Here is a 26,251-nt window from a genome sequence, read left to right on the forward strand (position 1 = left end):
TCTATCTTGTAGTATGTTTTGAGAACACTCTTGTCTACTAGATGAGTGAGAAATTATATTTTACTTGGAGTTCAAGTAATAAAGACTTATTTGTTGCAAATGATGGAAAAAACTCAAGTCAAATGGCTGAAGTTTAATTAGAAAATGTTCTGGTTCACATAAATGAGGACGCAGAGTACATCCTACTGTTTCAGGCATAGCTGGTTGTGAGGCTCAACTGAGATCCTCTGGACTTCCTCCCACGCTTCCCATTTGGGGAAACTGAAACCACAGCAGGCCTGTCTGGTGGGAGCTGGAGCCGAGGAGGAGACACAGCTGCTGCCAGAGATGCTGCCCGAGGCAGGGAGAGAGGAAAAGAAACACTCTGGCTTCTCTCTTTTCCTGTTCTCTAGTGGCCACTAGTGCCTTCCACTGGCTGACCCTGGAGTCTGGGAAATACCTGCAAGGCTCAGGAGAGAGCAGGGGAAGCGAAGGAGTGATTCTGTGAGTAACCTGGCAAAGCTCCAGCACAAGTGGTGGAGTCTGGCTTTGAACCCTAAACTGGAGCTCTGGATCCTGCCACCCCATGTCTAAGGTGGCATGAGGCATCTGTGTGAACAGAGGTACAGGTGAGAAATTCTGACCTGCCTAGAAATAGCAGAGTTCCCTTGGACTACAGGTGTAAGGTGTTTGCTGAAAAACTAGAGAATAGAAGCCCATGCTGCCTGAAGGATGGTCCGAGTCCTTTTTTTTTTTTTTTTTCCCAGGAAAAAAAAGGAGGTTATCAAAGGAAAACAGAGTTAAGGTTATGTATCTTAGCTATAAGAATGTCAGAAGTGAGGCAGACAGTGGTGCAGTGGCACTGTGCCTGGACTCACACAGGAAATGGGTTAGTGTCCAGGGATCTCCCTGAGCGTGCTGGGTGCACATGTGCCTTCTTGACCTGCTTTGGCTGCGTTGGGGATGGAGGTGGGAAATCATGACATGAAGGCCCTGTTTGAGGTCCCTGTTCCTGTCTCTCTCTGTTCATATTCTGGAGGAAATAAACTTTTAAAATAATGTGAGGAACAGTAAGAAAAGAAGTGAATTCTCTTCAAATCAAGATATAAAGTATAATAATTCTCAAGAGTAAAAATGACAGGATGGGGCTGATAGGTGATGTGGCAGTTAAGGGTGCTGGACTCCCTCATGGCCAACCACGGTTTGAGTCCTGGACCTGGTGTTTTATGTTTTGTCCCTCTCTCTCTCTCTCTCTCACACACACACACACATGTCAAATTTAAATAAAGTTAAATAAAATTCTTAAAAAAATGACAAATATGATAAAAAGTTATTTTTTTCCCTTAATTTTTATATGGTTGATGTCTTTGATACTGATAACAGAAGTCGGAGTGCACAGATGTTCATTCAAGGGAGGACCTGCTATGAGCTGGGTTTTCAGAGTATGTCAACATGAATTATTTGTTGGACTTTTCTGATATTTTCCTAGACTTTTGAAGTTGCGGGAGAGCACCCCACATGATGACCTTTGGTGTGAAAAGAGATCTGTGGTCTCCAGAAAAGAATGTAAAAGTGGTGGTTTACTTTGCACTCACTTTGTGGTTTTGAATCTCAAGGTTATGGCTGGCTTTATTTGAAGTTAAATAGCCTGACCTCACTTGCAAATGATATTGATGGAATGTGCACAGAAAAAGAAACGTGAAGAAGGAAAATGCTTGTAGGCGAGGGCAATACACTTGGAGATTTTTGAATGTTTCAAGTGAGTAAGCCCCTTGGTATTTCTTTCCTTCTTTTTTTTTTTAAAATCACTAATTGAGAATCATGCCATTTAACTCAATAACACAGATGCACTAATTGCTTAACTGTGAGCCAGACAACACCAAGCATGTCACAAAATGGCTACCTTTACAATTTTGAATTAACGAACAGTGGTCAGTAACTATGAATCCTGAGATGGTTGGAAATTTTAGTACAACCCTCCATCCAACTTCACACAACTCATTCCCAACAAATATTTATAATTTCCTAGATGTGCTCAGCTATGTATGATGGTAAACAGGAAAGATACAGGTCAATCCTCATGGAGCTTACAGCCTGATGGAAGTACTGTCTACACCTGTGGTTTGAATAGAGCTTATAGTGTTAAAAAGCTCACTCTTTAGCCGAGAAGACAGTTGTCATAGGTGTAACTGTAACTGATGAGTGTGTGAAAGTCTTCATGGGTAGAGAGTGGTGATCTCTCTGGAGTGTCTACACAAGGCATGTCCAAGAAGCTAATGCAGTAGCTTGCTCTTGAGAGAACAGGAGTTTCCAGATATTTGGAGAAATGCATTTAAGAAGGAGTGGCAGGACGCTGAGGTATGGAAATGGAAAGCATCATTCACAATTTGGATTGTAGAGCTCTGAGGGTGTGGGAACAGATAGGCAAAGCCAGGCCATGTGGGCCTTGTGGGCCATGTTAGGAATTTTGGGTTATGTTGCAAGGCACCTAGAGGGTCAATGGATGTGAAGCAGAGTGACATGATTGGGTTAACCAGCATTGTGGCACTGAGAGAGGATCATTGTAACTTGGTCACTCTCTCAGAGAGAGACAGAGAGAGAAAGAGGGAGAGACAGAGGTGGACAGAGACAGAGGAGAGAGAGAAGGATTGAGGAATGTCGGAGGCTCCCAGGTTTCTGGGTTTGGACAGCTTCTATTTGAGTCCCAGAGCCCAGACTTTCCACACTGAGCACATTCTACACGCCACAATGAAATCTATCTTTGCACAGATATTTTGTCATGTTCCCTCCTCTCCCCAAGACTCTGAGTCATTGTTTCTTATTTCACAACTGTGAATTTTTGAACTTCCTTTCAGGCCTTTCCTGGGTTCCAACTTAAAATCCCTCTTCCTGAACACCTGAACACTCTTCTCACTGTTACGCAAGCATCCATCCTCTTCAATTCAGTGCCCTGCTGTCTCCCAGCTAGCTCTCTGCATTATCCTCCAAAGCTAATTTAAGCCTCATGTCTTCATGCAACCTTTTCTGACCACCTCATATCTGCCTGATCCACTGCATGCTCATCTGCAGTAGCTTGGAGCTCAGTATATAACGCTAGAAGTCTCACAAGGGCAACAATTTTTGTCTATTTGTTCACTGCTATATTCATACACTTGGAACAATGCTTGGTAGGTAGTAGGTACTTGACTGATATCTGCTGAATGAATGAATAAATGATTATTAGAACACCTATAAAATATTTTAAAAGATTATCAAGAATGGAACACCGAAGGGATCTAATCATTCATTTAGTGAACCAGCAAGTACAGAGCAAATGCTTTGTGACAAGCATTGTGATAGTTTCTGAGCATTTAAAAAATAATTAGACCTGGAGTCCATCTTCAGGAAGTTCACAGTGAGAACACAACATCATTATCCTACAGAATCAAAATCTGGCATTACATTTTAACACATGGGAAAATTTATAGGTGGGCCCTGATGGGGCCAGTGGTGAAATGTGACACTAAGTGATGCTGACCCACACAGCAAGGTTCTGGGTTCATATCCGGAGACCTCCCTGAGATGACGTGTACATGTGAGCCCATGATCTGAGGCTGGCTAAGGCTGAGGGTGGTTATCACAGTGTAAGACTCTGTTGGAGATACTCTCTCTCTTTCTCTCTTTATGATTCATGAAAGAAATAAACTTTGAAAAATAAAATACACACACACATACAACAGAGAACAGTCCAAGCAGTAAATAATTTAGAAAAAAAAAAAATACACCCTTGGGGCCAGCAGGGGCTGTGGTAGTTAAGGTACTGGACTCCCATATGGTCGACCATAGTTTGAGTCCCAGACCTGGTAGCTTGAAAATCATGCTGGGCTTGTGTGCGTGAGTGCCCTAAATCCTGAGAAGAGAATGGAGAAGGGATTGTGGCATGGTCATCCCCTTGGGGAGGGGGGTAATTTCTCACTTTCCATGTCTCTGTCCAGTGAGTGCACATCCCCTATGGCAAAAAAAAAAAAAGAACAAAAAACCCTTATATGTCAGCATTTCAAAGTTTGAGTACACCAAATCATAGTGAAAACGTGGAGCAACCACAACCCTCATATGGCTGGTAGGAGGAAAAGTTTGCAAACCACTTTGGAGAGCAGTTTCCCAGTTATCTTGAAAATGTGCAGATGTGTGTACAAGATAGTCCAGCAACTGCTGTCCTACGCAGAGGAACTATCAGGCATGTGCTGTATGGTAATGCGAAGTGCAGCACTATTTGAGACGAACAGCTCGAAACAGCCAAAACATCTCAGCAGTAGCAGAATGGATACATAAATTGTGGTCGTGTCCAAACAGTGGACTCTTCCGGAGCTGTGAAAATGAATAAACTTGAGCTGTAATTGTCTACATGACTTAATTGCGCAAATATATTGAGCTAAAAAGAGCAAGTTGTAGAATGATAATGCAGCATGGTCCAGTTTCTATAAAGTTTAAAACATGGAAAATAATGCAATACATTACTTGTAGATTGATATGCATGTGGTAAAAGTAGCCTTGATAGGGTAACCAACCATCCTGGTTTCCTAAGATTTTCCTTGTCTTAGCCCTGAAAGTCCCATATCCAAGGAAACCCCTCAGTCCGAGGTAACCCAAGGCAGTTGGTTGCCTTTACTGTAAAGGATAAATACCAAGCTCAGATGGGGGGTATGGCTGGCCCTCTGTCTCTGTGGATTCCTCATCTGGGAAGTCAATCAACCTTGACTGAAAATATGTCGTTGTTGCTGATGTGTACTGTCTAGTTAGGCTTACGTGGCTGCACCTGGACTGAAAGTATACAGACATTTTGTCTTATAATTTTCCTTTAAACAATACAACTATTTACATAGCATCTGCATTGTTTTAGGTATGATAAGTAACCTAAAGATAACTTTAAATATACAAGAGGATGCACGTAGGTTATGTGTAAACATCATACCTTTTTTTTTTTGAGAATTTTTTTTTTTTGCATTAGGGCACGTGCACATGCCTGAGAGACAGAGACAGAAAGTGAGAAATCACTCCCCAGGGGGATGGCCACACTGCAATCCCCTCTCCTCCATTCTCCTCTTGGGATTTTGTGCACGTATGCACATGCGCCCAGTGTGTTTCAAGCCTCCAGGTCTGGGATTCGAACCAAGGTCGGCCACACGGAAGTCCACACCTTAACCACTATGCCATCTGTTGGTTCCAACACCATTCCTTTTTATACAAGGGACTTGAGTGTCCATGGATTTTGATATCTGAGAGGGATCTGGAACTAATCTCTTGTGTCAGTGTGGGGTGGTTGTACTTCTTGAAAGAGGGAAGGAAATGAGGTCGGGTAAAGGTAGCTTGGTGTAATTCAGCTGAATTTTTATAGTTACACTTCTGAAACTGGATGATTCGTATGTGGGTGAGATTATGTAATATGGTCAGTTTTGGAACACAAACAAAAAAGAATAAAAATAAATTAGAAAAAGGAAGTGCATCTCGAAGCTGCTATCTCTCCGTGGGCTTTACAGATGACAGAGAAAGGGCAACCTGATCTTCCATCATCTAAAAACTGCCAAGAGCAAAATGCAAGTCACTGGGATGTTGTTCCAATGGTTCTTCCTCCACTCACCACCTTCCTCTCCTGGTACTTGCACCTGGATAATGGTGGGAAAAACTGCAATACTGATAACTCCCTCTCCCCAAAATACACACACATGCTGCCAACATTAGTACAATGGTGTCCTAAACCACCTGTAAGCTTTTCATGTCTCCTTTACCAAGTTCCCTGAGGGCTGGCGCTGTGTGGAGTATGCTTTCTAAAAAAAATCCTGCTAGCAGGAAAGTGGAGTGGTCTAAGCCAGGGCTCTGGAGATAACCTTGAAATTATGGTTCCAACAACTTACTGTGTGACCTTGGGCAAGTAACCACACGATTTCCTCAGGGTATAAAAAGAGAATAACATTCCTCATAAAACAGATAAGAGGATGAAGTAAGAAAATGCTCTTAAAGCATTTAGTGCAAAGCTTGCAAGATATAGTAAGAGTTTAATAAATGGCTGATGGGTTATTTTATTTTTATTTAAATAAAAGTCTTTTTTTTTTTCTTTTTCCATGTGAGAAAGAGAGAAACTGGGAGGTAGGCACCTTCAACAAGGTCTCTATGTCACAGTCCACCCCAAGTCTCAGCTAGCCCAGATCATGAGTACACATCCATGTGCCCAGCATGCTCAGGGAGGTCCTGGGACTCCAAGCCAGGACCTTTCCCACACAGATCCAGTTGCATTACCACTATGCCACCACCTGGCCTCCAACTAATTAATTTTTTTTAGAGAGATTTTTGCTATAGGGAGTGCACACTCTGGAGAGATAGAGAGATGGAAAGCGAGAAATCAGTCCTCTGGGGTCATGGCCATACTGCATTCCTTTCTCCTCCATTCTCTTGGGATTTTGGACACACATGCACATGCACCTGATGTGAGTTTTAAGTTGCCAGGTCCAGGACTCAAACCATGGCTGACTATGTGGGAGTCCAACAACGTAACCATTATGCCAACTGTTGGTCCCTGTAACTAATTAATTTTTGAAATTAAAAATAATGTCTCTAAGGTGTAGGAACAAAATACATTACATACATATTTCAATACTATGCAAATTATTTTAAACTGTGATGGATTAAAATAAATCCAGTGAGGAATGACGGGAGGAATAAACCACATTTTTACTAAACCATCTGTACAATTGTTAAAATTAGAACATTCTTATAACAGAGAGTTGTCATGTTTGTTGAACTGAATTGTGGAAAAAAAATAAAATGGTCAGGTTCTGTTTAATGTAACAATTCCTCTGAGAGTAATTAAAACCCGAAGCTCTGTTTCTTTTTTGGGAAGAAAAGTCTGCTTTAAATGAGCTCGAATTGTCCCTATTTACACACTAAGTGCAAAGCGCCCATCCTGCTGCAGACAACTCTGTGATTAGCTCCATTCAAGAACAAAGCAGTGACCAGCTTTCAGCTGCTTTCTGGCTTTTGAGCTTAGGAAGCAAAGGAGAGTTTTTGGCTCTCTTGCAAAATGGAATTTAAATTTGCCACATGCAGTCATTTGGAAGAATAATTGCATCGTTTTTTAAAATATATGTATATATAATTGATTTATACAGGCTATGGGAAAGAATCAAGATCTGGCTAAAACTGTGGGATGAATAATCAGTCATAGGCGAACTTTTCTTTTCTTGGGATTTTAATGGCTGCATCTAGAGTAAACTGATCATGTTAACCTGTCTCTCATACAATGCATATATCAGCTGATAATATCTCTTAATCATCCTCAAGATCTCACTCTTCTGACTAGTTGCCTTGAACTGCTTCGATTCAGGGTCCTGCACTTTTCAGATGAGGAACTTTCAAAAGTCTTGATTGAATTACAAATTTAAAACAATGCGTGCAAAAGTTTAAATTGTGCTACCGTTGCTAGGCAGGTGAGACCACATGGAAGGTCCAGGTTAGCTTTCTGGCACACCATACAAAGCTAGGCACAGTGGTGTACACCTGAAGTTCCAGCGACTTGGGAGGGTAAGGCAGTAGGATTGTGAACTGGAGGCTGGCCTGGGCTATATAACAAGATCTGTCTGAAGGATCTGGCATGGTAGAACATACCTGTGATCCCAGCCACTTGGGAGTCTGAGGCAGGAAGACATAGCAAGACACTGTCTAAAATACCACCTCCCAACACACACACACACACACACACACACACACACACACTGAGCTCAGAGGAGATGGAATGATTCCACTTAGGGTGTCACATGCAAATGCCTTGTTTTGTTTATTTATTTCAACCCAGAGGTCTCTTTATTATTTGATTTTAATCAAGCTACATTGAGATTGCTGATATATTTGAAAGATCTGCCATCTTACTCTGAGTTTCTATTTTCAGACTTTGTTTTTTATTATTTTTTTCCAAGCATAATTATTTTTTTTGTTCTCTTCCCCAACCCTCTTCCATTTACCAGTTTGCAAACACTCTATGTCTATTGTTGTAACGGTTTCATTAAAATTTTTTAACACACAACTACAACTCTCAAACAAAATGAGGACTTTAGCATATTTATCTTCTCTTTTAACCCCACCTACCACCATCTTTCATGTTATTATTAGCTAGAATGTTAGCTCCCTGCTGTCTTTAAACAAGAAAAAGTAATTATCATTTCTATTTTTGTAATCAGTAATTATTTCTGTTTTACAGTCAATAATTACATCCTTCCCCTTCTTCATGAATTTATTTTTCTCCTTCCTTTAGTAATTCTGTCAGGGAAGATCTTTGGATAGTAAACTACGTTAGCCTTTGCCTGAAGATGTTTATTTCATTCTGTTTTTATTTATTTTTATTGTAATTTAATTATTTTTTAAGGTTTTTGCCATAGGGCACATGCGCTTGCCAGAGAGAGACAGTGAGGGGAACTGAGGAATCATCTCTCAAGGGGGATGGCCATGCCACAATCCCTTCTCCTCTTGGGCTTTTGGGCACACACTGGCATAATTTCAAGTCACCAAGTCCTGGACTTGAACTGTGGTAATCAGTGATAAAGCCCTGGAGTCTTAACCACTAGGCCACCTCCTGGCCTCTGTTTTTATTTTTTAATTGAACTTTATGCTCAGGGGATACCTTTATGTGATTCAAAATTCAAGTAAGTTAAATGTTATTTTAGTTGGGTATAGAATTCTCGATTGTGCTTTTGTGTACCATTTTATAGATATCACTCCATTTAATTTGATATCTGTATTTTGCTGATTAGATATTTTGCTTTCGTTTGACTGGTCTTTCTTTGTAATTTCTTTCTGGTGGCTTTTAAGAATTTTCTCTTTCTCCTTGATGTTCCACAGTGCTACTTCTAGAAAGTATCTGAAAATGAAAATGTTAAAAAAAATAAGTGTCCTGTTTGGCACTTGCCATATCTTTTATTCTGAAGGTTCACATCAGAGCATTACAATCTGTCTTTCATGTCTCTTGATTTTAGTTTCATGTTATCTATTACTTTATCTCTGTGTTATGCTTTTGGTGATGCATTAGGACTTTCTAGAGAGTCAGAGCCAATAGGATAGGTATAGATGTACAAGAGGAGATTTATTGGGAGAATAGGCTTATGGGATTGTGGCAGCTGAGAAGTTTTGGAACAGGCTATCTTCTGTATTTGTTCTCTCAAAGTCCCTTGTTAATCAGATTGGGCCTGCCCACATTAAGAGAAGATCTTCTCCACCTAGTTTAGTTTACCCAGACTCACATGTTAGTCTTCTCTGGAGACTCTACCACAGACATACCCAGAATAATACTTCATCAAGTTTCTAGGTATTCCTGAGTTGAGTCATGTGAACATTCAAGACTGATGTTTTCTCTTTCAATCATTAATTCTTTCTTTATCTGAATACAGTCAAGTGGATTCATACATTTAAAAGAAAAAAAATATTTACTTAATTCTTCTTCTTATTTTTTAATCCAACCAGAGAGAGACAGAGAGAAAGCAAGCCACCTAGGATTGTGAACTGGAGGCTGGCCTGGGCTATATAACAAGATCTGTCTGAAGGATCTGGCATGGTAGAACATACCTGTGATCCCAGCCACTTGGGAGTCTGAGGCAGGAAGACATAGCAAGACACTGTCTAAAATACCACCTCCCAACACACACACACACACACACACACACTCCCTGCCTTTTGTTCTCTTCCCCAACCCTCTTCCATTTACCAGTTTGCAAACACTCTATGTCTATTGTTGTAACGGTTTCATTAAAATTTTTTAACACACAACTACAACTCTCAAACAAAATGAGGACTTTAGCATATTTATCTTCTCTTTTAACCCCACCTACCACCATCTTTCATGTTATTATTAGCTAGAATGTTAGCTCCCTGCTGTCTTTAAACAAGAAAAAGTAATTATCATTTCTATTTTTGTAATCAGTAATTATTTCTGTTTTACAGTCAATAATTACATCCTTCCCCTTCTTCATGAATTTATTTTTCTCCTTCCTTTAGTAATTCTGTCAGGGAAGATCTTTGGATAGTAAACTACGTTAGCCTTTGCCTGAAGATGTTTATTTCATTCTGTTTTTATTTATTTTTATTGTAATTTAATTATTTTTTAAGGTTTTTGCCATAGGGCACATGCGCTTGCCAGAGAGAGACAGTGAGGGGAACTGAGGAATCATCTCTCAAGGGGGATGGCCATGCCACAATCCCTTCTCCTCTTGGGCTTTTGGGCACACACTGGCATAATTTCAAGTCACCAAGTCCTGGACTTGAACTGTGGTAATCAGTGATAAAGCCCTGGAGTCTTAACCACTAGGCCACCTCCTGGCCTCTGTTTTTATTTTTTAATTGAACTTTATGCTCAGGGGATACCTTTATGTGATTCAAAATTCAAGTAAGTTAAATGTTATTTTAGTTGGGTATAGAATTCTCGATTGTGCTTTTGTGTACCATTTTATAGATATCACTCCATTTAATTTGATATCTGTATTTTGCTGATTAGATATTTTGCTTTCGTTTGACTGGTCTTTCTTTGTAATTTCTTTCTGGTGGCTTTTAAGAATTTTCTCTTTCTCCTTGATGTTCCACAGTGCTACTTCTAGAAAGTATCTGAAAATGAAAATGTTAAAAAAAATAAGTGTCCTGTTTGGCACTTGCCATATCTTTTATTCTGAAGGTTCACATCAGAGCATTACAATCTGTCTTTCATGTCTCTTGATTTTAGTTTCATGTTATCTATTACTTTATCTCTGTGTTATGCTTTTGGTGATGCATTAGGACTTTCTAGAGAGTCAGAGCCAATAGGATAGGTATAGATGTACAAGAGGAGATTTATTGGGAGAATAGGCTTATGGGATTGTGGCAGCTGAGAAGTTTTGGAACAGGCTATCTTCTGTATTTGTTCTCTCAAAGTCCCTTGTTAATCAGATTGGGCCTGCCCACATTAAGAGAAGATCTTCTCCACCTAGTTTAGTTTACCCAGACTCACATGTTAGTCTTCTCTGGAGACTCTACCACAGACATACCCAGAATAATACTTCATCAAGTTTCTAGGTATTCCTGAGTTGAGTCATGTGAACATTCAAGACTGATGTTTTCTCTTTCAATCATTAATTCTTTCTTTATCTGAATACAGTCAAGTGGATTCATACATTTAAAAGAAAAAAAATATTTACTTAATTCTTCTTCTTATTTTTTAATCCAACCAGAGAGAGACAGAGAGAAAGCAAGCCACCCAGTCTGGGACACAAACCCTGGTTGGCCATGTGGGAGTCCAGTGATTTAACAACCACACCAACCTGCCAGCCCCAGATTCATACCTTTTTAATGACAGTCACTGGTTTTCTATTTTTCAGGGTCTTTTTATTGTAACTTTTTTGGTAATTTATTGTTCTTGATTATCCATTCTTGGATAGTCTCTCCTTTATCTCTTTCAAGAATTTAAACATAATTCAAAGTCCTTTCATGGGTCTGAGTGTCTACCTCTTTGGATATACTTTTTTTTAATTTGCCGAGCTTGTTGTATATAGTTTATAGGTTTGGATTACTTTATGAGTTTGTAAGCTTGTGGTCTCAGCCCTAGCCTGTTATCCTGGAAGAATCTCCTTTCCTGTTGCTAAGAAATTTTTTCACATTTATTTTTGTCATGCTTGTAGATTTTTTATTTAAAGATATATAACCTATCATTTTGATATAGCTAGGCTGAAAGATGAGGTTCCATGTGCTCATATTCCTATATTGACTGGAAATTAATTTATTTAACTTTAAAATATCAAAATCTGAGCAAAAACATAAGACAGAAAATATACCAAATGCTTTTGGACAGAATTGAAAAAGACACAATGAAAAAATGAGATTACAACTCTAGGACATTTCTATGTAACTCTGAGGTTCTATCTCAAGCTTAGCTATTAGATGTTTTTAAGTGTAATGTTTTCCAAAGATAGGTAATTGTGAATTATGAAGTCTTCCATTTATTTTTAAAATTCAACAAATGTGTATTGAATGTCTTTGCCAGAACTGTTTGTGTAGTACAAAACCAATAAGCCTTCACTTTTTTTCATCCATTACATGCAATCATAGTACATCACAAGCAAGATAGTCGTGTTTCATGGTTATATAGTTTATTCTACTTATTTAAGACTGTAGCTGTGGAACTTAGGCAAATTATTTCACCCCTCTGGGACTTAACAGCCTTATTTGTTAACTGGAGATAGAAATAGGGTCTACTTTGTGGACTGTGAGAAACTCAGGGCTTGAAGGTAGGGTGTCATGAAGTATTGAGAAAAAAAACGAGGATGAGGTTATAGCAGGGGATTAACACTCTCTTGGAGCAGAAGCAAAACTGCACCAGAGCAGAGCCCGTTTATTCCAAATTAAACCAGATAAGCAGTGGGTGAGTTTGGCTATAGAGAATGGTGTACAGTATACATGACATTCTTTGTAGGCTATATTCCTGGTACAAGGTCGGTAGCTATTATTAATTTAGAATTTAGACAATATCTTGGCTTGTGGAATGTTGCCCGACATCTTGAAACACAACCCATGCCTGGAGCTCCATCCAATTGCCCATGCAGTCCCTGAAGCTTTCCATCTGGGAATGGGGTTGCTTTCAACTTCCACCTGCATCATTCCCTTCTGGCTTATCTCTCAGGCCTGGGCTGGCTTCTGTCTCCAACAGTGGTCTTATATTGAAAATTAAACGAAACTATACACATGGGACTAGCAGATGGCATAATGGTAACGTTGCTGGACTCCGCGTAGTTGACCACAGTTTAAGTCCCAGATCCGGTGACTTTAAAACTCATGTGCAAGCGTGCCCCAAATCCTGAGAGCAGTCTGGAGGAGAGGGATTGCAGCATGACCATCTTCCCTTGGGGGCGATTTCTCACTTTCTGTCTCTCTTTGTCTTTCTGGTGAGTGCATGCACCCTATCATAAAAATATCTCTCTCTTAAAAAAAAAAGACACTAGATGAGCATTTAAAAGAGCACCTAACCCACAGAAAGTGTCATTGATATTGTTTCCATGTGCAAAGTGCTCAAAGGACCTGCAAGAAAACCCAGAATTCTAGCTGAGCAACTGAGAGGCTGCTGCTGCTACTTGCAGAGAAAGGGAACTTCCACGAACATGTCTGTTTCAGATTTCCTGCCCATCAATTAGGAAAAGTCAAGCAATTGCAGGAGATCAGGTCTAAGAGGCCTCCTGGGAGCTCAGCACTTGCTTCCTTTGATGAGCCAGTCCAGAGCTGTGTGTTCCATGCCTGGAAAAGCAGAATACACACAGGGAGAGAAAGGTAAGGCCCAAGACAGCGTTGTCCAGGAGGTCCCTGGGGAACTTCTCACCTTGGAGTCACAGTCACAAATGCACAGAAGAAAGTGGAACAAATTTAGGGGCAATTTAAGAGACAAATCTAAACTTAGTTGTACTCTGCTTGAAAGCTGAGAGGAAGAAGTCATCCCTTAAGGGATCAAACTCTCAATCCTATGATTTTCAGTTTGGACGGTAGGTTTCTTTTTGCTACTATTGTACCCTCGTGCTTAACAGATTTTTTTTTTTTTAGATAGCATTATTTTATGTCATCCTGAAATAACATTGGTAGATAAGAATAGATACTATCTCCATTTTACAGATAAGAAAACAGGCTCAGGGGGATATCATTTGCTCAAGGTCTCATGGCTAGAAGGCTAGAAAATACAGCTAAACCAAGATCAGCTCAAAGATGTTGATGTCCATTCCCTGTTATTAAATCTTAATGTGCAACTGATTGGTGAGGAATCCTTCCCATCTCATGACACTGTTTTTGCCCCCACAATGGATGCTCAGTCAGTTGAATCCCAGGTTGTTTTTTTTTTTTTTTTCCTTTTCCACACTTCAGCCTAGGAGGAACTCACTTGACAGATAAATTTGGGAAGAATTCCTTTATTCCTTTGTGGAAGAGCAAAGTTCTTTTTTTTTTTTAAATGCTTTTGCTATGCGATGTGTGTGTTTGCCTGAGAGACATTGAGAAGGAAAGTGAGTAATCACCCGCTAGAGGGGATGGCCATGCCTCAATTCGTTTACCTCCATTCTCCTGGGATTTGGGAGACACACGCATACGTGCCTGGCATGATTTTCAAGCTGCCAAGTCTGGGACGCAAACCGTGGTCTGCCATGTGGGAGTCCAACACCTTAACCACCATGCCACCTTCTGGCTATCAGAGCAAAATTCTATCCTGCTCTACAATTTAGGAAGATACTGGGGGCAAGAGGGTTGAGTAGGAAAGCTCTTCCGGTTCATTTCTGGCTGGAATTTGGTGCTCAGAGCTGCCTAATGCTGTCTACAACCCCTTAGGTCCACCCTTTAAACTTCTGCTTCCACATAGCTTCTAGAACATGCAACATTGTTATTTTGGTTTCTATCATTATTCATGATTTTCTCTCTCAGCTTGCTCAGAACCTGGACAGTGAAGAGGCTTAGTATTTATTGGGGGCTCCCTTAGAGACCACCCACATATCTGCAGCACTCTAGGGAGTTCAGAAATACAAATGAAGTGTGATTTCAGTCATGGCCAAATATTACAATAACCACAGGAATGTGATGTGCTTCAGGACGTTTATTTGACATTAACAGAAGTTAGCCTGGAGAGCCCACTTATATATGAGTAGCAATTAATAGGTAGGAATGCTGAAAATAAAACCCATTCTCGGAGGAGAAAAATCAATGGATCAGATAACAAATTAACCTCTATTCACTGCTTACGTCTCGAGGAGAAAAATAAAATCAATATAAACCAAGTATGCAGCAGTTCTAAGAACAAGCATTAGAAATGAAAACCAATGGATTCTTAAGCTTTTGGGGGAAAATGATTTATATAACATAGTCTTATGTCTGAACTTTTTTCCTTAAAAAGCATCTTAAAATGCAGCCTGCCCAGATTAACCTTACCTAACCCCCTCCACCTCCTTTTTTCCCCCCAGTTCTTACTATGTATATTCTAGACACACATTTATGCATAAAAGCATATGCAAATATACAGTGAAAACAGAATGTGGTTTCTCACTGAAGAAAGAAGGTTAGTAATTTCTCAACAGGGACTAAAGCTGAATTTATGACGTGAAGAAGAGCCTTCGTTTCAGGGCTACAGAGCCCATGAATGTGTACTTGAAGATCTCAGTTCTTGTCCAGAGCTGACTCAAATGTTAGAACACCACACACGTCCCTGCTCCGGCCGGAATAGATGCCATTGTTGAGAATCCCGGAGGGAGAGGAGTAGCTTGGTATCATTCAGGATTTTTCCAGTTCTTTCTTTTCTCTTATAACTGTCGGCGTGGGTGGCCAATGTTTTGTCTCTCACTCACTGCGCCTGAGCCTCTGACAAGGCTGTTCACCTCCAGAAAGCCTATTTGCAAAGAGTCTCTGCTGAGTTTCTGTTAGTTTTTCATTCCTTAATGAAGAAGAGCATCACAATGTATATTCTTCTAGAGAGTTGCATTGAAGACCGTGTGACATGCATAACAATACAGATTTCAAAACAGAATTGTCACAAACCACCCGGTACTTCTAACAGTGACTTTTGTTTTCTACTTTGGATTTTTGGCTTTCATGTTCCTGAACACGACATGTAAACGCTCCTAGCAGGCTCTAAGCTTCTTGGGAGCAGGGTTTGTGCTTCATTAATCTGTGGGCCCCTCCCATGACATGGATAGAGAGATCATACTCAATAAATACTTGTTAGACCACAGCTGAGAGGAGGAAGAAATCGAAGTCACCTGAGAGTTATGTTACTCTAATGTACCATGCAGCTTTTGATGCTCCACAAGGAGAACAAAGATGTTGTACTGCAGGAAACTATAGTTCCAGCAAGAGGAATTTTGTTTCCTGGATGTTTAAAAAGTTCTCAGGTCACCTTTAAAGTATGGGCCTGTGGCTTCAAACAAAACAAAATAAAATAAAACAAAAAGCCTTTAGCACAAGTAATCTAAAAATATTTTTATTCGGGACCAGCAGTTGGCGTAACGGCTATGTCGCTGGACTCTCATGTGGTCGACTGCTGTTCATGTCTCAGACCCGGTGGCTTAAACTCACGCGGGGTGCGTGTGGCGTGCGTGCCCAAGATCCCGAGAGGAGAATGGAGGAGAAGGGATTGCAGCGTGGCCATCCCCCCTGGGAAGTGATTTCTCACTTTCTGTCTCTCTGTCTTTCTGGCGAGTGCATGCGCCCTATAGCAAAAACCTCTCAAAATTTTTTTTATTTGTCAGAAATACCTTAATTTTATTAGGATTACTGGTCAGTGTAAAAGAATGTTTTTGTAGTTCTGGGTAAATGTCACCAGTGCTTTCCCTGTGTTTTCTTAGTTTCCAGTGTCACCAGGAGGTCAAACACCTCGTAGCACCTTCACAGTACCTCTTTCCTTCTCCAGCTCTGGGTAGTCATCTTGTTTTCAAACTCGCATGAAAAATACTAACCAGTCGTTCTTTCCAATCTCATTTCCTTTAACTACCGCTTGGAGGCTACGGAGGCTGAGTGGCTGAGTGACTTGTTCTTATCAACCACCTTTGTCTAGAAGTCTTAACGGTCTTCTCGCCAATACGCGTGTTACACAGCTGAGATATGTTAACCCTTGCCTTTGTCCTTGTATGCATGTATTTCCCAGCTTATCTTTTGTTGGGTTACATTTTTTTATATGAAGGCATTTAAAATTGTATGCAGTGAAATCTCTCACTTTTGTGATTTTTTTTCAGTTGCTTCCAAGTTTGGAAAGCGGTACCAGCCTCCTAAGTTCGATAAATATGTAATTTTCTTCTACTTCTATTATTTTTAATGCCAGAGGACGCATGTGCACTCATGAGAACAGAAAAAGAGGGCACCCTCCAATGGGCTTGGTCATGCTGCTATTTTTTTTTAACCCCATTTCTCCTTTCCATTAGGATCCTGGGTATATATCACCAGCATGTTGCTGCCAGGGCCCTGATTTGAACTGCAGTCAGCCATGTGGGATCCGGCTTCCTCAGACACAGCATTTAACCACTGGGCTACAGGGCCTGCCCCACTTTCTTCTCCTTTCCTATGGTTTGATTGTTTAAGATGGGATCTTAATGTATTTGAAATGTATCAGAATTCACATGTGAGGTAAAGATTTAAGTAATTATTTTTCTGCTAAATTGCCAACCAAGTGTTTTTTGTTTTTGTTTTTGTTTTTTTGAAGGGTTTTTGCCATAGGGCATATGTGCTCACTAGAGAGAGAGGCAAAGAGAGATAGTGAGAGAAAAAAGTAAGAAGTCACTCCTCAGAGGGTATGGCCATGCCACAGTCCCTTCCCCATTCTCCTCCTGGGATTTTGGACATGCATGCATAAGTGCCTGGCATGACTTTTCAAACTGCCAGGTCCGGGACTCAAACCACTTTGGCCATGTGGGAATCCAGCATCTTAACCACCGCACAGAGGGTGGGGAGAAGACTGGAGAAGAAATAAATGCATTTTACTGGCTAGCTACCTGCTGGCCCCACTACCTTCGTATGTTAATACCATTAATTCAGTTATCTTTCTCACTCACATTATTTACTGATTCCCTTTTGAAAAATCATATATTAAATTCTTACATGCATTAATGTCTATGTCTTTTATGTTTTCTAGTCCAGTGAACTGTTCTTGAATAATTACCATGCTATTTCAAATATTGCCTTAGAATGTTCTATCATGAAGGGCTCTTCACAACTTTTCTTCCACCTCTACAACGCTACCGCTGATGTTTTGAAAGTTATTCTATATTCATCATTGTTTATCGTTTCATGTGAACTGTAAAATGTTTTCCTTTTTCCCCCCATGAAAACAATCCGGTTGGAATTTTGTTTGGGTATCATTAATCCATAAATAAATTTGTGAAGAATTGACATTTTCCAATCTAGTAGTCTGCTATGAACATAATCATATGATGGTATCATCAAATGACTAATGGAAGTATTTTCACTCAGTAAAATTCTGGATTTTCTTTATAGAAGCTATACATATTTCTCATAAAAATTATTTCCAAGCAGTTTATCTTTTTACTACCACTATGGGGCTCTCTTTCTCATTGTATTTCCTAATTGCGTCTCAGTGATATGTAGAAATACTGCTGATTTTCACAAAATGCATTTAGCTCTACTCCAGTCTTCCCCTTCTCCCACCTTCTGTGTGTCCTGTCTTTTGTAGAGGAGTATTAGAAGCATTCCTAAGAATGTTTCTGTATCATTTACAAAATTCATAGTCACGATGTCACTCCATGCCCATAAATAAAAGATGAACGTAGGTTTATTTTATGATGCAGAGATATATCTATGTTCTCTCTATCCCTGGCCCCTGAAATACTGCTTTCCTGCTTGTGCCATGGCTGGCTGCAATTCCAGCTGTTCTCAGGAGCACTCTTCCCTGACCTCCACCCGCCGCTCCTTGCTAGTCTCCTTGGTGTTCCAGAGTTTTGGCCCTTGGCCTGGCCAAGCCACTCAGGGTGTTCTCTGTGGCTTATGGGGGTTGGCCTCTCCCCATGTCCTCAGAGCCACACCTCCTGTCTTGGTGTCACAGATGCTACAGCTGAGAGCCTCTTGTCTCCACTTGCCCCGCCTGCCTGGCAGCCCTTCCCGACAGGGTAAATCCTAGCTCTCTTTCTGAGGTGAGGACCCAGAAGTAGCACCCCCAAAATTCCAAGGTCAGATTGTGACTGTATAGCATACTCCATACTTTGATTGTTTCTTTCTTGGTGACTTTTCAATATCACAAATTCTTTTTTCATTGTCTTATTTTAGATATGAGTTAGTATCATAAGCTACCTCACATCTTTTCTTAAAATAGATGAGATATAAGTAACTAGCAAACAGTACTATGAAATAAATCATACCATATACATTACCTGGATTCACGGTATTAAAAAACCAATGAAGTAGCAGACGGAAAAGTACCTAGGAGTGTTCTTACTCAGCCAATTTCCACCCAGAAAATAAGCTAGAATATCTTTTGAGTGTCTGTATATGAATATGTGTGTGTGTATCTATAAACATGTATGTGTGCAAGTTAGTGTTCAAAATATTCTTCTGTGCACAGGTGATATTAAAATATTTTTAAATGACATGAAAATGTATATTAATATACAAATAAATGCACAAAATTTTTAAAAATCCCCTTTAATTCTCTAATAAAAATACTTTAAATAACTTAAGTTGAAGGTCAAACAATGCACCAAATAACTAATAATTTCTACATTGTTGGTTGATTTTTAGAAATTGTAGATGTGCTCTTTCGTCCGGCCCATCTGATGCTGCCCATTTTGACTAAACACTGCCCATTTTGACTTGTGATTTGTCACTGGGAAGTTCATCTAACTCTTCCAATTGCTTCCTCATTGAACTGAAGCTCACTAGGTTTCCTAGCCAGGAAGGGATGTAGGCAAAGCCAACCTCCTGCTGTCAGGGGAGGCACTCTGCTCTGTGCCAGAGCTTCCTGCGTGAACTGAACCAGATTACCTTCCTCTCCACCTCTGCCGATGACCTAAACCCCTGCTTGGGAAGCTGGAAGGAGGAGGGTAGATCTCCTTGATTCCAGAGTCCTCCTAGCCAAACTACCAGATCAGGCCAAGGAAATGGTAGAAATGGAGATTTCTGGAATCGCTATTTAAGTGGTTCCTTATTTAAGCAGAGGCAGATAACTGTTGCCAAATGGTGCCAAACACAGTATCCCTGACCTGGACAGATTTGGATGTTGCAACCCTGATCGCTAAAGCCTTCGTCAGTTTATTACCCTAGCAACAATGGCCCCACATCTATATGATTGCAATTTTTTTTAAAAAAACAAACATATACAATGAAAACTTTTATTTTGGAGCTCAAACTGCATATTTTAACTCTTAATTATTTTCAGAATTTACTAATCAGGATCTCACAGGAACAAGCCCTTTCAAAATGATACACATTGCCTTGCCGCTTTCAAAAAGGTTCATATAGTGTATTTGTGCTTGGCACCCCACCTGTCGCAACTTTCGTTATTTAGAGCACTGGTGCAAAAATGCTGTCTGATGTACCTGGGTCAAATGATTAATTTCACATGATACAAACTCAAAACATGCTTTGCGCAGGGAACAGAGATATCTGCATGTCTTGTCACTGATGTGCTACTAGACGCAGCAGATTCCGTAGGATAATGGCACCAGCCTTAGAAGTAGATATTCCTGAATTCCAGATTGCTTTTCCTCCTCTCCAAAAATACACTTTAACTGAGATCTTCGAACACAGTTTGAGACACTGCAACCTCCCATGTAATGCTGCCATTTACTTAGGTATGCCGCAGGGGCATTAAATCCAAAGCAGACCTGATTTGAGAATAGCAACTCGTTAGGTAACTTTACCATATCTGCTTACGAGCAGAGTATTACTTTGGGCTTCTTTTATCTTCCGTGTCTAGGATTGTGGGCAACAGTGAAGACCGAGTTAAACCCCCAAAGTTTTGAGGTGACATGCCCTTTCTGGTGGTTGTGAATTTCCATACAATATGGCTTGCACAGTTCCTGTACTGGGTGACAGGCCAGGCCCACCCAGGAAAACAGCTGTGCTCTGTAGAAGGCTGGCCTACAGATTCAAGCCGCAAGCATTACACATCCTTGAGAAATAACATAAGCTGCCACTGGCCCACATAAAGATAGACTGGAAATTTCACTTTTGGTTGTTATTTCTGTTTCTTGACATGGTTTGCACCAAAGAGAAGTACATTTATTTATAATGTCTAATTCACAGCGAAGTCGTTGGATAACACTACCAATTTTAAGGAGCTATTAATACCGTATTAATAGGAAGATAAGCAGCCACTCTGTCAGAAAAACCTAAAGGATTTAATGAAAGAGAATCATCTGTTAGATTTTCATCCCACTCACATAGCTGTTTCTTGATTCTATCCATTAAGGTTTCAGCATCATGTAAGATAGAATATAGAATATAGCTATGCGGTCAGATATGCACAATGAAACTTTCTACTGGTATTTCTGCCACCATTTATATGAATTCTGGTCTTCCCGTGAGACAGGTTTTGAAGGAATTATCTGACATTTACTGAGGGATTCTAACTGAACTGCAGATGTGGTTGAAAGCAACACACATTTGGGAAGAATTTGCACTTGAGCTTGTTGGATTCCATCTGACTGTGTTCTTAACTCAAGGACTTTGCACCTTTGTCTTCCAATGGCTCTCACTTTCACTATTTCAATTCCAAAATCCTGTTCTCGACAGGCGTATGTCTCTGCTGTTGTTCCAAACTGTGTTTCCCTTTACTACATATTACTGTATTCAAGGACCACAAAGCTTCTATCCTTCTGAATTAAATTTCACACCATACTGACTTCTTGAGGATCAAATAGCCAAAGAGGCGATGTCAACCCAAGAATCAGGATCTTCATTACCTGTGGCAGAACTGGAATCACCCCGACAGCTGTCATCAACCTGCAAAGTCCTACCGTGGCATTCTTTCGTATCAGCATCCAAATATGTATGTGAGGTTGGCAGACTGGTGTCAAAATTTATGACATGTGGTTTTTTGGCTTCCTTGCTATCCTGGTCTTCAACTTCCATTTCACCTTCTTCCTCACTCTCTGCATGCAGGAGCTGCAGGTGGTTGTCCATGTTGTGTGCAGCATTCCGCTCTCCTTCCTTGCGAGTCATGTCTGTGGCTGATTGCAATTTTTCAATTGCCAAAGGGTACCTGTGGATCAAAGAAAGAAAGTGCCTCCTCCATGGGGTGTGGTCACACAGCATCCCTTCTCTGCCAGGATTTGGGGTACACATGCATGTACTTTTTTCAGGCTTAAGATCGGGTTTGAAACGTGGTGGGCCACATGGGATCTGGCTCCCTTAACCACCAGGCTTTGGGCCCAGCCCTCCATGATTAATTTTTTGGACTTTTTGTGTCATGGGTGAGGGGATTATATTTTAAATCGTTATGCGGCTGTACTTTAATTTTTTTCCCCTTCCTGTTATTATTTTGTTTGGAAAATTTGAAACAGATAGAAAAGTCACAAAGAAACAGTACCATACATAATGAACACTCACTGAGATTCACTAATTCTTAACATTTTGCCACATTTTCTTTCTCTCTCATTTTTTTCTGTATATGCATACACTCTTCCCCAGATTAATTGTATCGTCTTTATTCTTTATCCCTAAGTACTTCAGCATACATTTCTCAAGAACAAGGATATTTTCCTGCATCACTGCAATGACACCCAGGAGTTGTAACGTTGGTCCAGTGTCATCATCTAACATACAGATGTTAGCCTTGAGATTCTTAAATTGTCCTAATAATGCCATTTTATTTATGGCTTCGAGTCCAGGGTCTAAGCAAAGATCACAGACTATATTTAGTTGTCTCAACTCTTAAGGTTCCTAAATCTGCACAGGTACAGGTTCCTTAGGTTCTTTTTGTTTTATTATTATTTTTTATTTTATTTTATAAAACTGACATTTTTGGAGCATTCAAGACAGTCTTTTGCTTTCGTCTCTGTCTTTTTTTCATGATTATATTTAGGTTAAATATTTTTTGGTGAGAACACCACAAAGGTGATGTTGCATTGTCTTCAAAACAAGTTTTCAGAGATTTTAGAAACTCTATTTTCACAACATACCTTTTATTCTAGAAAGAAAACCACTAGTAACTGGCTGTTAAGTTAATTTTAAAATGCATCACAGACCTCACAGCTACTTCCTGGTTTGTCCTTCCAAACCTATTTTCAGAAGTATATTCCCAAGCCGCGCGCCGGGAACGGCCGGGGCGCCCCCCCACCCCGGGGGGGTGGGGTTGGCCTCCCTGGCCTCTCCAGCGCTGGATGGCCCGGAGGCCGAAAACAAGCTTGAAGAACTTGCAACTTGAGAAGATGATAATTACCAGCCCTGCATTACCTCAGGGGAAAACAAGAACTACTCTGCCATTCTTAAGGAAGCCAGATACCCAAGGACAACTCACACTGCAGATCCCCACAACACCATTCCTGGTAACTACAAGATGACTGCTGTGCCGCATCAGTTGATAATCATCCCTGCGTACCAGAACTGCTTTCCTGAAACTGCATTCCCTGGAGACTCACCTACACTGAACAATAGAGGGGATGTTAGTGAGAAACAGATATGGTTTATTATCTGTTGAAGATGACGTGTATAGTATTCTCAACTGGACTGGTCTGGGAAGTATTTCATGATGGGTGAAGTCTTTTAACAAGCAAAATGAGAAATAGTGATTGACTGTTTTAAAAAATTATAATAATGATAATTATTGGGAAATGCATGGAAAAGACATTGAATGATAAAGTGGGGAGATTGATATCTCTGTATTGACTGACATGCATGGCATTCCCTTTTGAAAAAGCAATGGAAGTCAATGTAAAGTTATATGTAATCCAATGTAATATAAAGAAGATTATGATGATAATATAAATTTAAAAAAAGAAGTATATTCCCAATAATAGAGACCATAAAAGAAAGGGAGATTAACACAATAAAAGCTGGTAGGCCCAAGTTCATTAGGGATTGTATCTACATGAAGTCCCAGTGAGTTCTGTTAAGGTCTGTTTCTAAAGGAGATCTGGGTTTTCTCCAGCAACTACTTTCCCCTTCCTGGGATTTTGGTGGGCTGTCAGTCATGGGACTCAGCTTCCCCACTTGGGTGATTGCTTTAAGGCAGGCTCTACGTGATCTGAACAGAGCCAGATCTTCACTGAGAGACCGAGTCGAGTTTTTGACTCCTGCCACTTGAGCGTTCACAGATGCACTCATGATGTAAAGACTTGGTTAGAAATCCTTTAGAGATATTTTCTCTCTGCTATTGTAAAAGCCTGGTGCAAGTTACCAAGAGGCCTCAGTTTCCTTGGCTATAAATAAGGTTAATAATATCCACTTCAGGGGTACCAGAATAAGGAGGTCCTAAGTAGCCACTTCACAGTGCCTGGAGTATACCAGGGAATCCATGAGTACTTGAAACAGGTGCCAACATCTGGCATTCGCCAGCTTCGGCCATTCGTTCTGTGCCCTTGCCTTGCCCTCGGGCCGGTCTCAACCAGACTCCGCTGAGAACAATGCTTGGTCAGGCTGTCTTCATTGCTCTCTGTCGACATCCTGGTTATAGTCTCCACGTGCCCTATAAGCAACAGGAGCACTGAGTTAATACATCTGGAGGGCGTTCAGCATTTGTCAGCTTGTTATCACTTTGCCAGGTGAGAGAGAGCGGGTGAGGCTGAGCAGAAGTGAATTGTACTGACATTTCTGGCAGCCGAACATGAGCTGGGGGGCAGGTGGCGCGAAAGAAGCATTCCGGTTGGTAAGTTGATTTTTTTTTGGCTACCTATTTGTACTTGAATTAGCCTCCTTTGTCCTCTTTCTGCAATGGTTTCCAGAAGGAAGTTTGCTTTGTCAGATCCCACAATATCTTTGCGTTTGTGGCTGTCAAAGGGGCCCAGAGCAAATAGTCTTTCAGGAAAGCGACATTGTCGGAGTAGAAATCCTGAGGCTTATGTCTGCACTTCACAACTCCGGCATCACACAGGGATGGCAGACTTGCAAAGACTCTCACAATGGCTACGTGTTTCTTGGCTCCTGCTCTAAGCAGCTTAGCAGCATTAAGAGGCCACCCCAGTGCAAGCAAACAGATATTCTGACTTACTTGAGGCCTCAATCAGTGGGTCAGTGGCAGGAACACGGAACTGCTGGTTGGAACAGGAGTTCTTGACGGGCCTGAAGCACTTGTCTACTCCTTGGTGCTCTAGGAATGGAGAGTAGGGCACAGCTGTGACATGCCCCCACCCCCTGAACATTCTGCCTCCATGGGGAGAGTCTGCTGGGCTTGCTTTTAGAGGTCAATAAACCCTGTCTCCCAATGACCCCCTTTATGCTTTGGAGTCAAGAGCTAGGGGTGGGTGATTTGACTGCACCGCGGCTCAAAGGGTCCTGGTTGAAGAGTCATCTCTTTACCTATGTGTATTCACTTGCATAGGGTGGGGAATCCATGAGTGGGCCTAGCGGGAGCCTCTTTGCTTGAAGGGCTATGAGCTCCCCCTAGAAGAGATTTCATCCTGAAGCCAGAGATAGGCCACACATTGGAGAGCAAGAACAATGTCCCAGAGGTCTGAGGCTGAGTGGTTTGAGTACAACACAGCCCACCTCCCAGCCCCTCCCATCGGAGCTCCAGAGGAGACGCTACAATAAAAACTAAGAGCTGCTCTCAGGCCTCACATCTGTGAGCATCTGGATCACAAGTCAGCATTGCTTTGGGCCATACCTTGGATGGGCACAAAAGGCACAGAAAGAACATTTCCACCTTTTACCAGAGAAGCTGTGGCCATCATGGCGAGACTTCAGGGATCAATGCATGGCTCATCAGGAAGGGTGGCAGCAGGGGTGTCCGGCCTGGGTAGGGTCCTGGCTGCAGTTATGGGCCATAGTATCTGCAGGAGCAGACAGGCTGCAGCCACCATGGGGTACGGTGCCCCCTGGTGGGCACCAAAGGGAGTACAGTGTTGGCCGAGCTTGCTAAGGTTGGGACCCAGGGTGTGAAATGGTGGCTGTCAGGAGGTAGCACAGAGCCGGTACTGGTTGGTCTCTGCCCCCAGATTTCCAGAACAATTGGAGGAAATATTAAGATGGGACTCAGGGTTTGTAGCAGTGAGGGGGATGTGAAAGGGATCTAGAGAAATAGGTTTACTGTAAATGAGCCACTACTACCCTTTGTTCCCAGAAATGTGGCCTGGGGTGGAGGAAGAGGGAAGGCATGAGAGCCACCCACAGCTTCAAGTGTCCTTATTCAGACGATAAACAGCTCGAGACCATGGAAGAGGAGAAATGAGAATGGAGCAAGAAGCAAGGCTGTTTTGCTTGATTGACTGAGAAGCAGAATTTGGAATAAGCCTGATTTGGTATCCTGGTGCCCTGTACCAACATGAAGAACCACAAAGGGACTTCCGAAGGTCAATCCAAAGCCTTCCTTTAATTCCTCCCGAGGACCCAGAGTGTAGAGTTGGCTTTTGAAACGTCTAGGGATTTACAAGCAAAGGTTCTAGGGAGAGGATAGGAGGTGAAGAGAAATGGCCATATCTAAATCCACATAGGATTTTAAGACATTCAGCTACTCACTAATGGGTTGTTGGAAAAGTCATGCCGCATTTTTGCAACAGATGGCGCTAGCTCATTTTGGGGAGTACTAGTGTCATTAGCATCTACGGTCTTGCTATGTCATTTCACAGCTGACAGTTCTAGCTTCAGTCTAGAAAAAATTAAGCAATTTGGT

General features: G+C 41.2%; 1 pseudogene; it reads right to left on the reverse strand.

Annotated features, from left to right (window-relative positions):
* Positions 1-20,365: 20,365 nt before the first annotated feature.
* Positions 20,366-21,621, reverse strand: LOC102483556 (protein cereblon pseudogene; annotated as a pseudogene).
* Positions 21,622-26,251: the final 4,630 nt, after the last annotated feature.

This window comes from Tupaia chinensis, unplaced genomic scaffold (assembly GCF_000334495.1).
Source record: "Tupaia chinensis unplaced genomic scaffold, TupChi_1.0 Scaffold000054_1, whole genome shotgun sequence".
Lineage (NCBI taxonomy): Eukaryota > Metazoa > Chordata > Mammalia > Scandentia > Tupaiidae > Tupaia > Tupaia belangeri.